Source organism: Chiloscyllium plagiosum, unplaced genomic scaffold, assembly GCF_037043375.1.
Source record: "Chiloscyllium plagiosum isolate Xiang-an unplaced genomic scaffold, Cpla_swu_hap1 HiC_scaffold_29, whole genome shotgun sequence".
Lineage (NCBI taxonomy): Eukaryota > Metazoa > Chordata > Chondrichthyes > Orectolobiformes > Hemiscylliidae > Chiloscyllium > Chiloscyllium plagiosum.
Genome location: NW_028270167.1, coordinates 33,308,217 through 33,330,427, shown reverse-complemented (window position 1 = coordinate 33,330,427; position 22,211 = coordinate 33,308,217). Strand labels below are relative to the sequence as shown.

Below are 22,211 nucleotides of genomic sequence, written 5' to 3'. Positions count from 1 at the left end.
GTCAGATAAACAGTTTACAAATAAACATTATATTGCAGTAGCTCAGCATAGGAGCTTCCCATGTGCTCTGTCTGCCCAGAACAGACCCAGTCCAATACCCATCACCTCTGCGCTTCAGCCAGCTCTCAGCTGCTCCAAGGTAAATTTTCTTTGCCTCCCTCATCAGCCTCCAGTCCAGGAGTCACTTCCCCGCGACAGTGTCTGCTCCGGGATTCACCAGAGTCGGCCTTTGGTCTGGAGTCAGCTCCTCCATTCTCCTCTGGGTAAGTCCTAGTCAAAAGTTGAAAAAGAAATGCAGAGAAGGAGAAAACCAAGAAGAACGAAGAATGGGTGGAGCAGAGGACTGGAGTGTCCAATGGAGGCAATGGATGGAAGGCTGGTTTGCGTAATGGATTGGACTGTATTCACAAATCTCTGTAGTTTCTTGCAGTCTTGGAAGAGAGCTTGTCAACGACACTGTGATGCATCCAGATACAGATGCACCATAGAAAGCATCCTAAAAATTAGTAAGAGTCCTTGTGGACATGTTGAATTTTCTTTAATGCCTTCAGTCAGATTTCTGTCCTTGCCACGTTGAAACAGCCACCAAAAGATGTATTTAGGTGTTGGTAATTTTTTCAGCTCCAAATGCAACTAACTTGGATATACAGGGCGACACCCCATATCTGTGGAAACATTTTTCGTGATTTCAGTTACCTGCAGATTACCGCGCACTGAACATATTATAGGGAACCAGGGATCAGGAGGCTGACGGGAAGGTACATTTTTCATTGAAATGAATGAGTTTGCTCTTATCTGCTGGCTTCTGCAGTAGGTCCTGGAATGTATCCCCCGTGGGGAGGGGAGGGGGAGCCACTGTACATCTAAAACCTCTCCTCTGTTGTCCACTAAGGTAACGTTACCCTTGCTTGACTGCATTCTTACTGTAGAATCACTCATAGTACACATTTGTAGCAGTTCCAGCAATAGCTTTTCCTCTGCCCACTCTCATGTTTTCTATTTTGTTTAATGTGCAATTAAGTATTCTTCTTGCAAAAAGGTGAACAGATAGTGATAGTTAATTTAGCTTGAACATTCATAAATATAATGCTACTAACCTAATATCCCTTTCCACTAGAGAATATTTGGGAGCTGAAGACAGCCCTGATGAAGCATGTGAGATTTACAGGATGTTTTGGGAATTCATTTTTGTTGGGAAATTTGCTTTCTTCTTTTTGAAAAGAGAAACCGTCAACCACATCATCTCAGTTCCAGGGTATCATGGCAGGAGTTCTGTGGGGTAATGTCAAAGGGCAAACCATCTTCAGCTGCTTCATCAATGATCTTCCCCCCCATCATTTGCATGGCATGACTTACATGTTCAGTGGTTTATCCTCTCATGCTGAAAATTAAACAGACCCTTAGACCAGTGCAGAGAGGAGCGTTGCTAGCAGTCAGCTACCCAAAGCAAAACCTACCAGTTTCAAAAACAACCTTTATAAGTGTCTCTCTTCACTTCCACTCTGAGGGCATAATTGGTAAATGATTTAGTTGGTCGGTGCTTGGCCGGTTGTTAATGCTTGGATGCTGAGGTAATTCATGCCCAAATACAGCAAGACCAATACAATATCCATGCTTGGGTTGATAAGATTTAAGGAACATTCATGCTGCAATGTGCCCAGACATTATCATCTCCACTAAGGGAATCTAACCATCACTACTTGTCATTCAATTACTGAAGTCTCACAGAAACTCCACCAGCAATATCCTGGGGTTTATCATTTGACCAGAACAAAACTGGAGATATACGTGTCTACAAGAGCAAATCTGAGGCCCAAAGTCCTGCAGCAAGCAACTCACCTCCTAACTCCCCAAAGTCTTTTCACATCCACAAGTCACAAATATGATGGAATACTCTCCACTCACCTGGATGCATATAACGCCAACAACTCTCAAGTAGCTTAACAACATCCGGGACAAAGCAACCCACTTGAGTTGTACCACATTCACCACCTTTGACATTCCATCCATTCACCGCTGATGCACAATGACAGCAATATGCACCATCTGCAAAATACATTGCAGTTACTCACCAAGTGTTCTTTCCCAGCACTTTACAAACCCACAATCTCTACCACATGTAAGGACAAGGGCAGCAGAGACATGGAAAGCAGATACATGTAAAGTTTTCCTCCACACACCATACTGGCTGGGAGTTATATCACTGTTCCTTCACCTATGCTGGGTCAAAGCCTTGGAATTACCCTCCTAACAGTATTGTGGGTGGCTGTACATCTCAAAGACTGCAGTATTTCAGGAGGTAGTTCACCATCATCTTTGCTAGGGCAATTACAAATGAACAACAAATGCTGTATCCGCATTGATAAATCATTTTTAAAAATAAAACCATGGATTAAATAACACCATTGCAGTGACTGGGCTGTGTAATTTGTCATTTTTAATTCACCTGTTCCTTGTGAAAGATGTAGAGTTGGCAATGCTTCTGAAAGAGTTGATGTTGCAGTTGCGTTAGCAATACACAATCTGATGTAGTATAGGCTTTGGGTAGAGAATCATGCAATGTTGACAAAGTCTCGATGTCCATTTCAAAGAAGAATCACACTGGCTTTGAAATGTTATCTCTGTTTCTGTCTCCATAGATACTGCCAGACCTGCTGAGTTTCTCCAACACTTATCTTTCCTGCTTTTATTTCAGATTTTCATCATCTGCAGTGTTTTGGCTTTATATTGTTGTCGTCTCTGGCTCCTCACAGTTGTAATAACTCCTAACAGTTTAACTAATGGTAAGTTCGTAGTAGAGAAAATGAATATTGCTGTCTTTCCTTTTTGTCTTGCTCTCATCGGGGCTTTTCACAAGAATACCAAATCATGGGGAAGACCAACATTTGCATGGCATGACTTACATGTTCAGTGGTTTATCCTCTAATGCTGAAAATTAAACAAACCCTTGGACCCAGCGCAAAGAGGAGTGTTGCTGGCAATGAGCTACCCTAAGCAAAACCTACCAGTTTTAAATACAACTTTTATAAGTGTCTCTCTTCACTTCCATTTTGAGTGGCACAATTGGTAAATGATTTAGTTGGTTTTAACTGTGCAGTTATGGTGTTTTAATGCTTTTAGTAGGCACTATATGTCTAAGAGAACATTCCATTTAAAAGCTTTAATCTACTTAATACTTTGTCCTCTATGTAGCGTATGTTTAAAATTTTGATTTTTATTCACTCATGGGATGAGGGTGTTGCTGGCTAGACCAGCACTTAGTGCCCGTCCCTAATTGCCCAGAGAGTCAGTCGTACTTCTCTGGGTCTGGAGTCACATGTAGTCCAGACCAGGTAAGGACAGCATTTACTTCTCTAAAGGATATCAGTGAACCAAATGTGTTTTTCCGATAATTGACAATGGTTTAATCGTCATCATTAGAAACTTAATTCCAGATTTTTAAAATTGAATTCAATAAAATCCTACTGTGGCAAGATTTGAACTCCGGTCCCCAGAACATGACCTAGGTCTCTGGATTAACAATCCAGCAATAATAACACTGGGCCTCACTCTTATATTTATTTTGATTTGGTGATTGTCAGGTCATGAAAGGCACTAATTCAATCTAACTTACTTATATATGTTTAAAAGTGGCTGCACATGGAGGCCCATTCATTGAAAGAGGTGGAGACTCAGAGGGAGGGGGGAGAATGCCATCTTTTGGGGGGGGGAGGGAGTGTGTGGTGTAGTGTGCTCTGCCTTCCCAAATTTTTGGGATTGACTGTGCTGTGAGAAGCCATTGGCCAATGGCTTAGGAACAGTAACATTTGACCCTTTGCTGTCTGTCCACACCAAGCATTGATACTTCTTCTGGGACATAGTAAAACCAGTCAACTCATTCATTAATAGAAATCACCATGACACTTATAAAGTTTCAGGAGAGGCATCTGAGAAAGTGGAGTGGGGCCAACAGTTTGTGCATGTATTTATGTAGAGTGCCAAGTCTGTGAAGGTGATGATTATGGATGGCCCTGTAATGACCTGCTTAATCAAACGGAGCTTGCTTTTTATTTATGTATTTCCCTCATTCAAAGTGTCCTGTTGATGTAATGCTCTAAATTCAGACCTCTGCTGTTTCCCCTCAAATGAGCTAATAGGAGTTGTAAGTGCAACTTGAAATGTTTGTCCATAAATCCAGGGCTTCCCACACCAGGTATGCAGACTGATAAAGGCAAGCCTTTGTGGAACTGCAAATAAACCAAAAGTTGTTTTATCCTGAGCTTCCACTGCAATCATTGCAAGTTTGGCAAGATCCTTGATGTTGTCCTTTTGACTTTCCACTTCTAACAAGATGTTCAGTTAAGAAGCTTTGCATACACGGTACTCTGATTTTTTTTCTCTCTCTCTCTCCTTGGCTGCTCAGTGTGTTGAAAAATTCAGGACAATACTAGAAGCTTGGAAACCCTATAACTCTCCTTCCACAATCTCTGAATGCAGAGGCTCGGTTTGAAATTCGACAATGCTGAACAGACAGCTGCCTGCTTTTCACTGTAATGAACAAGTGCTGCTGATTTTACTTTCCATTGACCCCGCTTGGGAAAAGTGCAGACATGTAAATGTAAGCTAATAAGACCTAGGTTTGACTGATGTTGCCTGTGTGGGAATAATCTCTAAGTTCTGTCTAGACAAACATGACAGCTCACTATTTGGACAATGTGCTCTTGAAATAATTCTCTGGATCTAATGCTTCCTGGCTGATGGTATTGAAGGTGGAGGGTGGTTTTGTTAAATCCAATGAGCAACTTACCCATCTGTCTTAGAATGGGATGGCCTGTCTATCAGTGGGCCTTCTGAAGACCTTAAGTGACTATTAACTGCCCACTTAAGGGCATGAAGCTGCCACTGGGTTTTAAGCAGTGGTTGTACAGGGCAATGCTAAGTGCTCATCACTCATAGGTGACCCAGAGGCCCTATCCTCCAAGATATAACCCCCTTCCCAGGATGCCCTTCCCCTTTCTTCCTATTTATTTTTGCTTGCTTGCTCTTGCTCACATTCTCTCTCTTCTGTCCCCCATGTAGCTCCATCAAGAGAGCAGAATCTGGTCTATTAATGGCCAATTAACTGTTTGTTTAAATGGTTGGTGCAGACCTAATGGGCCGAATGGCTTCTTCCCACACTGTAGGGACTCTATGATACAGGTTAGCAGATGATCCCCTTGGTGGGTACCCTAATGGACAAATCTGGTGCCTCATATAATTTAGCCAATTATTTTATTCCGCCCGTGGCTGTACCACAGCTTTGCTCTCAGTTTTTTATTATTTATTCAGCACAAACTTCAGTGGTTCTGGAGGTAACAAATGTAGCAATGGGAACAAATCACTGCAGGTGCTAGAATTTGTACTGAAAGCAACAAATGCTGGAGATCGCAGCAGGTCAGAGAGCATCCATGGAGAGAGAGCAAGCTAATATTTCAAGTATAAATGAAGAGTCAACGTTAGCTTGCCCTCTCTTCATGGATGTTGTCTGACCCATTGTGATCTCCAGCATTTGTTGTTCTCAGTAGCAATGTAAGCTGTCTGTCCTCTCAATTAATGTTGCTGGATATGGCAGGAAGTGTTATCGTAAATTGCAGGAACTTGTTGAGTATTATAATTTAAGCCTAAGTGGTTTTTTGAAAGTTCTCTTATAGACAAATACAGTTTCAACATTGCAAAGGGAACAATGAGGTGGCTAATATACAAATTGCGATGGCATTTACCAGGCGTGTATTTGTGTAGAACATCTCATTTCAGATGTTCAAAGGAAGTACTTTTTAATTTGTTCCTGGGTTGTGTGTGTCACTGACTAAGCTAGCATTTATTGCCCAATTCTGAATTATCCGAGAGAGAGTTACCTTTGTGAACTGCACTCCAAAGGGATAGGTACACCTGCAGGTTTTTACCCAGTGACAGTGAAGGAGTGTAGTTTCAAGTCAGGATAATGAGTGACTTGGAGGAGAAGTTTCAGATGCCTCCATGCATCTACTGCCCACATCCTCCAAGGTGGTCGAGTTTGCAGGATTAGATAGCACTTTCGAAGGAGTCTGGATAAATAGCTGCTGTGTTTTTTTGATGGTGAATACTGTGCATTGGTGGTGAAGGGATTGAATGTTGGATGGGGTGCCAATCAAGCTGCTTTGACCTGGATGATGTTTGGCAAATGGAAAGGATTCCATCGCCCTCCTGAATTTTGCTATGTAGTGGATGGACTGGCTTTCAGGATGGGGCTGAGTTTGTTTGAACCTTGGAATTCCTAGCCTCTGGCCTTGCCTTGTATCCACAGTATCTATGTGGGTGATTCCATTAAGTTTCTGGTCAGTGGTGACTCCCAGGATATTGGTAGAGTATTCTGAGACTTTTATACCATTTGGAAATTGGAGACATGGTGACATTCTACAACAAATGAATAATTTTTAAGTATAGATGCTATTTTTAATGAGAATCATGACTGCCAGTTTAGCAACAAATTTAATAATGACCAGACGATCTGTTAGTGACATTTTCGACATTTCCTTGTGAAAGAGGAATGGTGGCATTTATTTTTCAGTTTACTCAGTAAGGAATATTCCTTTTGCCTTTCAGAATTATTAGTCTTTGTAACGGTTAGACCCTGTCTTTCTTTCTGTTTTGAAACTGAAGTACTAACAAAATAACACCTTCTTAAGAGAACTAACTTGTTCATCATCATTTAGGGCATGTAGTTTTTGAACCTGTTGTACTATACTGTACAGATTAGGGAGGATACCAGATTTGATCCCAGAGCAGGATAAGTCAACAATGTGGTGGAAAGAACTTGAAACCTTTCTTACAACTATTCAGAGCTGCAGGCTACAACATGAATAGGAGAGCATGTGTTGCCACAGCAAGTTGGCCTCCTGGCAGCTGGTTTGTGCGGTCAGCTGGATGACCAATCCCAATCCAATTGGTGCCCACAGCGCAAGGTTGGATCCCTGTTTTGGCTTTGGGGTTGCTGGGGTTAGATTCAGGATCTGCCTCCTTGCCAGACCTGTGGTCGAGATTGAGAGGCTGAATCAGACCTTCCTTCGTGCAGAGAATTCAAAAACGTTGATTTACGGATTTTGAGCTTTTCAAACAAATATACTGGGATGTTCTGGTATGTGTGACTTGGACAGAGTTTTATAACTTTCTTCTTGATGTGTTGATGTTACCAAAAGGCTAATGTGAACATGACATCTGTGATTTACATTACTGCTGCTCTTAAGAATAAGGCAAGTGTGAGAGCACTGGTCCATTGCTTGGATGCTGATTGATACACTTCATTCCCTGATCAATGGCTCAAAGTGAAATTGCAGCAGCAAAAAGACAAATGTGTATCACTGGGACCAAAGTGGTTTTTATTAACATTATTGCAGCAGCTTGGAGACTGTGTAGCTGTCATGAAACTCAAAACAGCTCCAGTATGTTAGATAAACCCTCACAGTTTTTGTTTTAATGGGCAAGAATGACCAACCCCAGAGAAATGATTTTAATTGAGGTCCAGATGGCTGGATTGACTTCTGGCATTATTAACATCAGATTTTGTAACTGCAAAAAACAGGCTAAGTTCTACGTTTCATCTTGGTAATGGTATAATATGATGTAGCTTTCCAGATATTACTTTTGATATATTGCCTTTTTGTTTTACTGAGGTTAATGCTTTGAGATCTGCTAAGGAAGAGCTAAATTTGTGTTGCTGGAAGGACATCAGCTCATTGCAGCACTACTCCTGCTTCCACGTTGAGCTCGATAACAGAACCATGGTCACTTGCTGTTGTGCTGGAGTGGCTGATCAACATGAGCTTTAGATTGATTGCTCATGTCAACTCCCAGGAGTCCTCTAATGAATATAATTTGTGTCTAAAACACATTTTGATCTAATGCAACCATTTATATCACAAACACATAATGTGTTATTCCTTACGAACTTAAAATTTCGGCCAATCATAATTGAAGAGGTAAGGAGCTTGCTAATCCACACTAGACAAGAGTGTGTGTGAACTGTCAATGAAAATCTATTAAGAACCCATAAAATAATTAACAAATTATCAGTTAGAAAAAGCTAGTGTTTTTTTTTAAATCACTTCAACAATTTCATAGAATGCCTAGAGTGTGAAAGCAGTCCACCCCACCCATTTGGTTGGAGGGTCCCAAGGCAGAAGATGAGGCATTCTTCCTCCAGGCATCGGGTGGTTAGGGTGTGGTGAAGCAGGAGGCCCAGGACCTGCATGTCCTTGGCAGAGTGGGAGGGGGAGTTAAAGTATTCGGCGACAAGATGGTGGGGTTGGTTGGTGTGTGTATCCCGGAGATCCACCTAGGTACTATGGGCACTCTACTTAATCTGCACATCCTTTGATATCTCTGCACATTTTAGGCAGTCACCTCCCTAATATAACAATCTCGGCTGTGAAATTAAATTTGTGACAATTTTAACTTCTGTGATTCAGAGCCATTATTTAACTTACCTCTTGCATTTTTGCATACAGTATTGTAATCAACATCTTTGTAATATAAGGTCAGATTCCCATGTTATGGTTATCAAAGAATTTCAAAACATTATCTGACCACACACCCAAGAGTGTCTTCAACTGTTCGGATTTCTTTTTTATGGTTGTTAGCAAGACTGTCCTTTGCAGAATATGCCAGAATTTGGTGTTTGTAAGCTTCTCCTTCTTTCAACCTTGTGATAGAGAAAGATTGGTAACAATCAGTCAGGCAACCAGTATTGGACCAAACTAAATACATATACAGGTTTTAATATATTAACATATAGCATAGGTTTTTGAATTATTCAAATGATCATTTTTGACAAGAACCACAATTTAAATTCAGGTAGTGATTGCTTCATGAAATAAAATGATAAATAACCAGTTCTGTGCTCAATTACTGCTCCAGAAATTTTTTCTGACTTCTCTGGTTATTTTGCTCACCATCTATGTTATGACCAGACCCCAAGTGAGACTCTGCAATTCATTACAGTTCTTAATTGCTAAAGGATTAGTAATGCAACACACGTACACTGATTTAGCAATCTGAAAGTTATGCTTAAAAGGAAACAGACATATGGATCAGTCTCTAAATTGTTTGCAAAGATGATGGTTGAACATTGAAGTCATTGCAATAGAGGTTACTAGTAAAAACAATTTTGAAATGTCAAGGCACATCACTGATCACATTAACATGGGGCACTGCTATACAAATAGCTTAAAGAAAATCCTCAAGTGGCAAAAAAAATGGGATTCATACTTCTCCTATCCACTTCTCGTCTTATAATGTGGTTTAAGTATTCCCAAAGTTGTGATTCTACATTTCCATCCAGCATTTTCCTTGTTGGGAAATGGCGAATCTCAACTAGTATAAAATTTACCAAACTTGATATTTAAGCCTTTATTGTTTTGAAGCATTTGCATTCTTCCTATTAGAAGGGTTGAAACTTGGAAGGGTTCTGAAATGATTTACAAGGATATTGCCAGGGATGGAGGATTTGAGCAAAAGGGAGAGGCTGAATAGACTGGGCTGTTTTCCCTAGAACGTCAGAGCCTGAGAGGTGACCTTATCAAGGTTTATAAAATCATGAGGAGCATGGATAGGGTGAACACCCAGGTCATTATCACAGGTTGTGGGGGAGTCCAGGACTTGAGGGCCATAGGTTTAGGGTGAGAGGAGAAAGATTTAAAAGGGACCTAAGGGGCAACTTTTTCACACCGTAAAATGCGCTGGCAGAGAAAGTGGTAGAGGCTGATACAATTACAACATTTAAAAGGCACTTGGATGGGTACATGAATAGGAAGAGTTTGGAGGGATACGGGCCAAGTGCTGGCAAATGGGACTGATTAGGTTAGGGTAACTGGTCGGCATGGACGAGTTGGACCGAAGGGTCTGTTTCCGTGCTGTACATCTCTATGACTCTAATGCTGATGTTTGTAGGTTCACAGTCAGCTTTGTGATTATTAAGTTTTTTTATGGATCGGTTAATATTCTGTAGTTGGGATGCCCTTTGCCTGTGATTTGAATTCCACCATTCATGGGGAGAAAGAGTCCTTTGGTTGTTTTGTTTCCTTTATAAGTGGTTTGCAGCACTCTGAATTAGAGTGAGGAGGCTTTTACCTGCAACATGAGGTAACTGGCATATGAAAAGTTAAACCCAACCTGGTACTCTCAAAATCATTCCGTCTGACTAGTCCACTTGATTCGGTTGAACTTGGCTTTTTAAACCACACTTCTTGTGTACTCCTGGAGCTAAAACAGACAATGTTTCTGATAAGTGAGGAAAGATACTTAAGCCCCTCATTATTTCTTACAAGGTATCTCCCTGTTCAATGTTTCACTGATATTTTGCATGTGGAACATTCCATCGGCTTCACTTATGATTTGCCACTGAATTTAAATTTGCAGTTTTTCTGTAGCAGTCCTCCTTTTCAAGAGACATTTTGAGATGAAATGTAAAAGAGAAAGGCTATTTAATACTTCAGGATTCTGATCCATTTTCCTAGTACTTAGAAAAAAAACCTAAATTACTGAACTTAATATTTCTAATGTGCAAATCAGGGCTGTGCATACATTTTAAGCCTGATCAACATTTGAACCCATTGACAATTTGCTCCCTGTTATGATCAACCTCCAGGCTGGGGTTTGCCACTCAAAATAATTCTGGATGGGGCATTCCCAAATGCTTCTGCCCCCAGTTGGGAGGAATGAACTGACTTTCCCTCCTTCATTCAACCAAGGTTAACAACAAGGTCACAAGGTTAATTTCAAAAGGATCCCATATTATTGGCATTTCCCAAATCAAATGTATTTATTTTGAAAGCCAAATTAGCGAGGATTTCTTGGGCTCGAGAGTGAGTTTATCAGCTGTTAAATGCAAGGAAAGATAATAAAAGGTAGTGCATCTCTCCATGTGTTAGAAATGTGAATTGAATGAAATGATTTCCACATCCATCTCTAACTTCTATATAGTCAAAGTGGTGGAACATTGGTGTTAAGTTGGATGACACAGATAATCTGACACTGGCAGTGAATTCTTGGCTCTGCAAGTCAGCTTGATAGGCTTTTGTCTGTTTCCTCTAAGACAGTGATTTTACTAGCTTGCCCAGATTTCAGAATTGTGAGTGCGAATGCCTTTCTTTACCAATATTGCAGAAGTGTCTAATTGCAATTAGTAAGCTGTGACTTTCAGAGCACACTAGCCTGCACTAACACAGCAGCCCACTGCCATGCAAAGATTAGGAGTTGCAGTTGCTTTTTAACTTCTTTCTGCTATATGCCTGGAAAAGTAAAATAGCAATATAGCTGCAGTTTGGGACATAATCTTCGAGGGATGATTAGCTTTAACTTAACATCTCTTTCTTTAAAGACTCTCTGTTTTGAAGTTCCCTTGACACTCTAGAGATGTGACGTTCCATGAATTCACACAGGGACTCACACTAGTCATTGAAATCCATTCTCTGGATTTACTGACAGTTATCCTTAACAAAGTTTTTTTTAAAATACGTCTTGTTTAAAAGTTCAGTGATTCAATATTATTATCCATCATCATGCCATGCCGCTCTGTACACTGGTCAACCCGAGAAATAAATTGTCTGGCTTTTTTTTTTGGCACCAAAAATTTGGGAGCATTTTGAAATCAATGAGGGACCACCAAAGGATTGATGAAAAAGTGGAACAGATCTGACAGGCGAATCACTTAGCCACAACTATAACAATAAATAGTGTTTGCAAGTATATAAAAAGGAAAAGTTAAAGCAAACTTTGGTCTCTTTAGGAGCCCAGAGAGCAGAAATTATCATGGAAAATGAAGAAAGTGAGACAGAAACTGAGATATCGAATAAATATTTTGTCGTCTTAATAGAAGACACAAGTTACATACTAGAAATAGTAAGGGCAAGTAAAAGTGAAAAAATGAAGGTAATTAATTTTTGGTCCTAGTGAGGAAGTTAGGAAATATATCACTGTTCAAGAAAGGACAAAGTTTAAAAATCACACAACACACACACGAAGACCCTTATTCTCTACAACCACCTGATGAAGGAGCAGCATTCCAAAAGCTAGTGCTTCCAAATAAACCTGTTGGACTATAATTTGGTGTTGTGATTTTAACTTTCTACACCCCACACCAACACCGGCTCCTCCACTTCAAGAAAGGAAGAAGATAGAAAATGGACCTACAGGCAGTTAACTGGACATCAATCATCTTAGAAAGTGCTGGAAGCTCTCCTTAAGGAATTATAATAATGCACATTTTAATAAAAGCCTAATTTGATTACTACAATTCAACAAGGTTTTGTGGAAGAGGAATCCTGTTTAATGAGATAAAAGGGAACAACTGGTGTCAAATGGAGGTCCACATATACCACAAGGTCCTATTGAAAAAGATTCTTGCATCAGATAAGGATCGGTGGAGTTGAGTGTTTTATTTGCATAGCTAGAGGAATAGTTAATGGGCAGGGAGCAGGTATTAGTGATTAAATGGAGTATTTTCAACCTGACAAACTGTGACTAAGGGAGTGTCACAATATCAGTGTTGGGGCCGCAGCTATTTACAATTTGTTATTGACTTAGACAAACAGAAAGTAATGTATCTAAATGTGCTAATGATACAAAGCTCGGTAGGGAATACAAGCTGCGAGGGTGACACAAAAAGGCTGTAAACTGACCTGGGCAGGTAAATTGTGTGGACAATGAATGTCAGATGCAGTATAATGTGGGAAAACATGAGGTTATTCACTGGTCAAGCTTAGAAAAGCAGAATGCACTTTGCAAGGTGTGAAACTTGTAAGTGTTGATGTTTGGACAAACGTGTGTAGTTGTTAAAGGAGCATGAAAAGTTAGCATGCAGATACAGCAAGTAATTTGTAAAACAAATAGTATGTTGGTCTTTATTGCAAGGGGATTGGAGTGTGAACATAAGGAAGTGATGCCATCGAACTTCGGTGAGACTGCACCCAATATTACATATTAGTCTCCATATTTAATGAAGGATATGCTTTCATTGAAAGCAGTACAGTGATGCCTAGGATGAGATGATTGTATTACGATGAGAAATTTGAGTGAATTGATGCCATATTTATTAGGTAAAAAGGATGGAGAGTTTCAAGATTTATCAAGGGGCCTGATAAGTTGGATATCAAGAGATTGTCTTCTGTGAAACAAAAGACAAAATATCAGGTAAGGACCCAATTATTTTGGACTAAGATGGAGAGAGGGGCGGTGACCCTCCAGTAAAACTCACCACCACGCATCTCTCTCTTATTAGAGAGAGAGAGAGAGAGATTGATCCTCTGGGAACTTGGTAACTTTCATTGAGTGTGTTTAAAGCTGAGACAACAGATTTGTGGTCTCAGGAATGAGAGTGGGTGGGGAAGTGGAGTTGAAGTCTTGCCTTGTGGATTTATGTAGCTTTATTAAATGAGGAGAACAAATTACTTTCCTATACCTGGAACCAATCAAAAAAGCTAAGCTCACTGCCACATATTTCAGAATCATCTTTTCAAATCCCTTCACCAGAAATGTGCAGCTGCAAAACATTTTCTTTTCTAAAAGAAGAGAGGGGGAGGTGGGGAAAGCTGGTCACTTAATGCAACACATTGCTAACATGAAAATGAAATTCTTTGCAATGTCTGACTCACTGCTTAAGACATTAAACAATTTATCTTTGACTGATTCAAGGAATTTGATTATTTTTGAGGCCTCAAAGCGACATTTAATCCATTTGGCAGTAGAGTTATACACTCCACTTTGCGTATTCACTCTCTGATAATTGGCTTGAGCAATATTACAGCAACCTGCTAGATTTTTACGTTGAACTTTTGTTAAGGGTCATGCTCCTTGATGCTGTGGGGCCAATGTTAGCAGCCCACTTCCTGGGTGACTCCAGTGTTACTGTTGGCTAACTGATGCATGCTGTTGGGACAACTCAGTTTCTCCACTGTTTTGTAGAAGAATTAGTGAAGGCGGTGCGGTTCTCATTTTGTCTATTTGTTTCTGCTGAAATTTTCCATTAACCAAGATCCCTGTTATGAAAGAAAAAGAAATCTGCTTGTTGCTGTTTTTGGGACCTTACTGTGTGAAAACTGCTTCTACCATTGCCTACGTTGCAAGAAGAACTGCACTATTGTTTAAAAGGCACTTGATTGGTTGTACAGCAAATTGGAATGAACTGAGGTAATAAATGACACTGTATAATAACAAGGTGGCTTTGCTTCCACACCACACCATCACTTTTTCCAATCTAATGACGTTTGCCGCACTCTCTTTATAGCACAGACTTCACAAAGTGATGAAGGAAATAGTACACACTGGAGATGCATGACTGTGTTTGAAGAACCTGACTGAATGTACCTACCTCCAGGAATGTTATTTGACTGTCTTCATATAACTGCACTATCGAGCTGTGTGACGTTTCCAAACTTATTGCCCTCTCTGACTTTCTTCTTCACTTAAAATAACAAAAATCTAAAATTGGTTCCATAAGTAATTGTTTTCTAGCTTTAAATGAATAATGTAACATTTTAAGAAATACTTCAAATAATTAGTGAACCAGAAGTTGAAGTTTGATTTTAATTATGCCCAAAGAAAGACAGTCTCCAGTTGCACTATGTGATGCTTATTCATAGTTTATGTTTACTTTTGTTCTCTTGGACTTGCTGGATAAGAATCCAGAGCTTATTTTGAGAGAGCTGATTTGTATCTGAACAGCAAAGACTAATGTTTCTCAAGTTGATGGAGGAGTAGGTGTCACCGCTAACATAGGCTGAGGTTACCAGAAGGGTCCGACCCGGCTAACCTCTGCCCTCACCTGAGGCATAGTGCCCCTCTGGTTTAACTCCCTACCAGTCGTCTTATCTAATAGAGAGCAGCCTTCTGGCCTGATAGGACTATGGCAATTTGACCACTTAAAGATCTTCTTTTCTAATAGAAATGCGACTAAAAGTAAATAATTTGTAAATATCTTGCTCTTTTTGCACCTCAGAGCACCCCTTTTCTTCCTGCTAATTCTGAGTCTTGGTTTAGGTTGATGGATTTCTGTTGGGATCAGAGTTAAGTGCAAACAACTGGTCAGCCTATGTTGGGAAAGTAGCTGACTCAAAAGATGAAGCTTTCTATCCCAATTGACCTTGGGCCTGCTTCCTGAAGGAAGGGATGATGCATTGACCACGTGCTCCACCAGTTCCTATGCCTTTGAAGAAGAAGTTTCAACATATTGCATATCGGACTTGTTTACAAATATATCAAATACGTGATGCTAAGTTCAAGCAGGAAAGAAGTTGAAGTAACCATAATATGCAAGATGTATTGACATTCACTTCACTTTCATCCCCATGGTTGACTTCTCCAGCCTTCACCCCAGGCTTTTTGAACAGAAACATGATCAGACCAACCATGTAAGCACTGAATATTTGTTTGAGTAGCTAAAGTGCTTTGTTGCATAGTGGTAGTGTCCCTGCCTCTGGGCCAGTAGGTGCAGATTTGAGTTCACCTCCCCCTAAAGTCCAAACAGGGTTGATTAAACTAACTACAAAGATAGGTGAAAAACTGGAAAATGAAGAAATAAAAAGTCAGGCATTACAGACCTTCAAAAGTGTAAACTCATAGTAAAAAAAGTTAGAAGAACAAAGAGGTACAAAGTTCAGAATAACAGTGCCTTTTGTATTTTCAAGATGCCCCAAAACCTTCAAAGCAAATTACATGTTTTTTTTTCCCTTCCCAATAACCCTCAGCAGTCCTCACCACCTCATACATAAGTGTTCCTTCATTGTGACTATGTCTAAATCCTATTTAGATATAGCTCACCATCTCAAGGGCAACTAGAGATGGTCAAAAATGCTGGCTTTACCAGTGCCTGTGACATGCCATGAGTGACTTATAGCCGGACCAGCAATTTTGTTTGCTTATTATTTGGAATCTTGCACTGCAGTTGGACTCAGAATTGACAGCCCTCATTCTGTGAGCACAGATTTCTGAGGAATAATATTTGTGTTGCTGTAGCTTGAGCAGTGTGGAAGCACTGAAATGTTAAGGTGCCTGTTGAGAATTGATGACCTGGCAACATCTCTTGAATGTTGTCGACAATGTGTTGATGATGGAGCTTTCTTTCTCTGAGCTATGTGTACACATTCTAACTGAGCCATTTGTAAAGTTGTAACAGCTCTAAGATTGTTGACAAGCACTTTCTCAGATAACTGCAGTGCTTCACCAGAGGTGGTCTGTCGACAGCAGTGCTATTTGAGACTTACTCAACATGAAGGCTGTCTCTGGAGGCAAAATTATTCTAAATGTTAAAAATCACACAACACCAGGTTATAGTCCAACAGGTTTAATTGGAAGCACACTAGCTTTCGGAGCGACGCTCCTTCAACAGGTGATAGTGGAGGCTCGAGCCCTCCATTATCACCTGATGAAGGAGCGTCGCTCCGAAAGCTAGTGTGCTTCCAATTAAACCTGTTGGACTATAACCTGGTGTTGTGTGATTTTTAACGTTGTACACCCCAGTCCAACACCGGCATCTCCAAATCATTATTCTAAATGTTAATTCTATGGATGGTATGCAGATGGAGGTGGTGTTTTCTATTTGTATAGGATACATGTTGCAGGTCTCTAGATTTAACTATTAGATGCAAATGACTCTTTAAGTTGTTAATCCAGGCTATTGTCACTTTTGAAGTTTGATGTAAATGTACTGATGTTTAACACTTTCCAATGATAAAAATCACACAACATCTGGTTATAATCCAACAGGTTTAATTGGAATGACCTGATGAATGAGCAGTGCTCTGAAAGCTGGTGCTTCCAATTAAACCTGTTGGACTATAACCTGGTGTTGTGATTTTTAACTTTGTACACCCCAGTCCAACACCGGCATCTCCAAATCATGACTTTCCAATGAACATGCTTAAGTTTCAAAGCAAAGTACTTATTTAGTTTTCTAGACAGCATGCAACAAACTAGAACAGGAGGTTGGAAAAGCAATGTTAGCACACCTGATACAAGCACCATCAGACATTTAGAGACACATGCATGTACACATGTGTATATAAGCACGCGCACGCACACACCTGTACATGTCTTCTCCCAGCCTAGAATCTGCCTACTCTCTGCAGCCAAAAACTTCATTTCAAACTAAAAAAAAGTTGTTTTCCTGCAGCAGTTGCTCTAAGTTGTACCATTTGAATTGAGAAAGGAGACGCATTTCTTGATGAAATAAGTTACTCCGTATTTTTTATGAACCAGTTGAAGTTTCCAGAGAAGCACAACTGAACAACGAGGGGGTGTGGTCAGATGAAGAAGGATCATCTTGACATTGGAATCAGGAAGCAAAGACCACAAACTCACTTTCCAGTTTTTCTTTTTCTGCCAATAATCTTTATTTTATGTGTGTGTGTCTGAGGGGGAATTTATTTTGGGATTAGAGTTTTAGTTAGTACTGTTATCTGTTTACCTGTAGCTAAATTTGCCTAATTATAATAAATAATTCATGGTGAGTACAGGAACCTGGTCCACACTTGCTATCAACCTGGGTTCAAGGTAAGGTGAACATGGGTTCTTTGTATACTTTCTTAAAAAAATTGTTACAATTCTGGGAATGAAGGGCCTCAATTTAAGTGTGCTACCCCAGTGGGCAGTAACACTTTTAAGTGAACGTTTTAATACTTTCCACTATATGAGGTAATGAGCAGCATGGTGAGCATTCTACATCTCCTCCTGTAAGTTGTTTGACGTAATGGTTAATTGCAGGGAGTAAACATTTCTGTTTCTGCGGATCTCGTTTTGCTAAAGGATGCCTTCCAGAATAAATGTTCATACAGGTTGTAGGATCGAGCTTCTCCCAAGTAATACGTGAATCGGGCAAGGGGTTGTGTGGTTGCGGTCTGTACTGAGTTCAAGAATAAGGATTCAAACCCATCTATACCGTGGCTTTCAAGCTTCCTTGCCACTTTGCTGAGTTTCCCCATCAGACTTAAATAGAAAGCTGCAGATAGTAGTATGTTTTGAGGCAAATGTTTTGATGGTTGTGTTATTGATGCATTTCATTTCATGCATAGCATGCCAAATATTCTAAACTGACATAGAGAAAGTTAGATGTAATGGTATTTCTGAACATGTACTTTTTGCTTTGAAAATGTAAGTAATTTATAATTTCAGCCATTTTATCTTATTGTTTCTCCCAACGTTGAGCTAGTCAGTCCTTCATGCAAATTCCAATATGACAGAATAATAGGAATCTGTGTCAATGTCGTTATCGCTATGTCCTGCATCACTAACTGTTCACCAAATTGTCTCTTGCACATTAATTCATTGACTCCTTGGACTCTCAGTCTTGTTTAGCAGCATTTGCTTTTCAGAAATGGGCGGCACGGTGGCACAGTGGTTAGCACTGCTGCCTCACAGCGCCAGAGACCCGGGTTCAATTCCCGCCTCAGGCGACTGACTGTGTGGAGTTTGCACCTTCTCCCCGTGTCTGCGTGGGTTTCCTCCGGGTGCTCCGGTTTCCTCCCACAGTCCAAAAATGTGCAGGTCAGGTGAATTGGCCATACTAAATTGCCCGTAGTGTTAGGTGCAGGGGTAAATGTAGGGGAATGGGTTTGGGTGGGTTGCGCTTCGGCGGGTCGGTGTGGACTTGTTGGGCCGAAGGGCCTGTTTCCACACTGTAAGTAATCTAATCTAATCTAAATGAAAATTTAAACTAGCTGATTGGCATCATTTTGAATTTGGGATTGCGCTTTTATTTCATGGTGTTTTCCCTTCACTCCCCACAACAAGATCTTTTGTAGAGTTATTGGGAACACTTAATTTTGTTTTAGTTGTATTTTTAGTGAATTTTGTAGTTCTGAAGCTGCAGAATGTCCAGGCAGTAAACTTAGAGTTCTGGAATTGTTCATCTTCCATTGTTAAATGAATACTGCATTGTCTGTATGGTCCATACAAAAAAGCTCTTTTAGCCCTTTGCTGCTACTGTGAAATGAGCTGTGTGATAACCCCTATCCACAAAGAAAAGATATCTTGGGTTCTTTTTTTACCAATTGATCCAATTTGGCTGGGGGCACACACAAGAGCAAATGATGGGGCACAAGTGATGGAAGTGATTATATTGATGAATTTAAATTAGCTTCATTTACTAATTCTTGTCAAGTTTTCGGGCTGTCTGCATTCTTTACAACAGTCTTCAGAACTGAATGTGTGATTATCTTCACATATCAATCGAGATAACATTCCCTCAATGAAATAAGGTTTTCGGTAAGATCCTTAGTGCTTCCTCACCTCTTTCCCAATCAGACTCCCATTCAAGAAAATAAGTTTGTTTCTGAAAATGGGAATAGATAGGGCTGAGAAGGGAGGCACCTTTGTACCTTAGGTCCGTATGTTTGCAATTATGGCATTTGTGGGTTTATTTGACTCGAGTGAATTAACTTAGGAAGTAGTTTTATGGCTGGAGAATGTGCAAATTGATTTTTCACTGTGGATATTGCCTTTTTCACCATCTGTTGCTGGCTACTAGCTCCTGTTGTGATAAGCACACACAAGAGCAAAAGATGGGGCACAAGTGATGGAAGTGATTATATTGATGAATTTAAATTAGCTTCATTTACTAATTCTTGTCAATTTTTCTGGGTTGAAAGCAAGTTTTTTTTGTGTGGTTGGTTTGTTTTTGCAATTCAGCCAACTCCAATTTTACAGCCACTGGCTAAACCCTCCCAAGGATCTGACTGAGTGAGTGTAACACATTTAGTTTGTTGTGTTCATAGACTTGCCTTGTTCTTTGAAAGGAGCAACCTTCTCTCTGTGCCTGCAATGTTTGTTCTAATGCCTGTAATCATTTTGGTAAAATGAATGCTCACAGCGTCTGTTTAAAAGCAGAGTGAGAAATTTACCTTCAAAATACATCTTTGCTGATAGAATTAATAGAACTGTGTGCTGCTGAACTAAAGACAGCAGCACACAGTTCTGAACTGGAGATTCTTTGGGAACACTCAGCAGACTTTGGCCAGTTGGCAGAAGGGATATTGAGGTTGTGTCTTTACAAATAAAAAATCAGCCAAGAATCTCATTTGTAGATTGTCATCCAGTGATTCCATTGTGACAAACCCCTTCTTGTACATAGTGCTTATGGATGAGGGATGAAATCAGCTTGTGATTTCTCCAGAGTTGAATTGATTGCAGTGTTCACTTTACTGTAAAAAGGTTACTTGATTGTGATACGAAAGGGTTGCTGAGATTACAACATTCCTTTCAGAAGAGACCTGGGTTTTCCAGGAAGACGGGGTCTTCGGGAATGGCATCATTCCCCAAAAATTTAAGTTAGTGTGTTTTTGTAAAGTATGTTTCTCTGCTTATTTTTGTGATCCTGTTGTGGTGTGTTAAAATTGTACCACTTACCAACGTCCTTTTTTAAAAGCACATGTCAGAATTTGGACTCTTTAACCTTCAAATAAGAAACTTCTTATTGAGGAATAACCTTACTGCACAAAGGACAAATCACTAACTTGGAAGGCAAATGGAGAGGGTTGATTGGATAACAAAGATTGATCCTTAACCTTTTCACTGATTCGCAAGTTCACTTGGATTCAGTCTGTTTTTAACTGTGCATCTCTGAAATCTGAGATCATTCCTTGATTTGCTGAACCTGGTTTCACAGCATGTGGCACCCTTTAAGATTTTAGTTTCAATGTGCATGTTCCCAATACAAAAATATCCATCTGTGCATGTGTAGTTTCACCCATGCCATGATCCCATTATAACGTTGAATTTTTAACAAGATGTAAGATCCTGTAAAACACGACAGCGATTATAATCAGTGTGTAAATTTCTTTGCAAATCGGTGCTTCCGGTGACAGGTAAATAGCTCTACAGGTCCTGATACAGGTGCAGTGTAATGTTGTCTGACAATTAATCAGCCTTCCTTTCACTGAAACCTGGGACTTTTCCACCAAAGACATTTTGCCAACTGATTATAATTGTTGCTACATTTTCCTGATCTTGTAATGTGTTTAAAACTCAATTTGTTGCGAGCTGGCTACTTATTTTCTGCTTGGAATAGATTTCAGCACAGCAGACACTGTTATTTTTGCAACATTTCAGTGAGGTATAACTCCCATTTTTCTCATTTTCAGACTGCCCCCTCCAAGTATTGTGGAGTTGCCCATAAATGTGACCTTTTAGTTTTGCCAACTTCAATATGGAAACGTCTTTGCTGCTTGAAGACTGAAATTGCTAATGGATTGCTCACATTCTTTTTCCCTCCGCACCCTTTTCACAGCCTTGACTTCTGTTTAGTGCTAATGCTAGGTTCCCTTGAGCTCAAATGTATTCTCGCTGAAACTTGTTGTATTTTCTCTTAAAGTTGTATTTACAGTATTTGGCAAAGAAATGCCAACTTGCCTGTCTGTGTGGAGTTTGCACATTCTCCCCGTGTCTGCGTGGGTTTCCTCTGGGTGCTCCGGTTTCCTCCCACAATCCAAAGCTGCGCAGGTCAGGTGAATTGGCCATGCTAAATTGCCCACAGTGCGTTAGGTGTGTTAGTCAGGGGTAAATATAGGGTAGGGGAATGGGTTTGGGTAGGTTTCTCTTCGGAGGGGCGGTGTGGACTTGTTGGGCCAAAGGGCCTGTTTCCACATTGTAGAGAATCTGATCTAATCTAATCTTAAAGACTTTCTTAACATCCCAATAACATACTCAAGTTATGATTTTTCTCATTAAGCTGATGTACAGTAAAGTTTACTTTATATCCAGCATGCACAGTTTGGTAATTTAATTACACCTGTCAATAAGATTGTGTCTAACACACAGTCCTTATGCCTTTTTAGCTGTGTTGATTTTCTTTTTTTTGGGTGGGAAGCTTAGATTTATTCTCTGTGCTGCATCTAAGTCCTTGTTGAGTTACTAACCTGATGAAGGATTAAACCCGAAGTGACGACTCTCTTGCTCCTCAGATGCTGCCTGACCTGCTGTGCTTTTTCCAGAGCCACATTTTGTCAACTCTGACTTCTCCAGCACCTGCAGTCCTCACTACCTCCTAAGCTGTAGTTACTTGAAGTTCTCCAGTCTGGATATTAGATGCTGTATTGTCAGAGTTGTTGATCAGATTTTGGAGTTGGAGTAAGGTTTGGTGCCATCTGTTGCTTTGAGCTGTGCGTATTCAAGTATGCTGAGGAGAAAACTATAATAGAACACATCCGTGTTTGCTGCTATATTTATAGGAA

The 22,211-nt window shown here is 40.1% G+C and overlaps 1 protein-coding gene across 13 annotated transcripts in view; it reads left to right on the top strand.

Annotated features, from left to right (window-relative positions):
• The window catches only part of pknox2 (pbx/knotted 1 homeobox 2), a 479,880-nt gene that overhangs the window by 47,511 nt on the left and 410,158 nt on the right, over positions 1-22,211 (top strand). For 2 of the 13 annotated variants that reach the window (XM_087976470.1, XM_087976472.1), the window contains exon 1: positions 2,699-2,783. The exons of 3 other annotated variants lie outside the window; for them this stretch is intronic. The gene's annotated coding sequence lies outside the window, so the exon portion shown is untranslated. Of the gene's footprint in view, positions 1-2,695; positions 2,784-22,211 lie in introns of those variants that run through there. 8 more of the 13 variants (XM_087976469.1, XM_087976468.1, XM_087976463.1 and 5 more) reach the window with 6 other exon arrangements.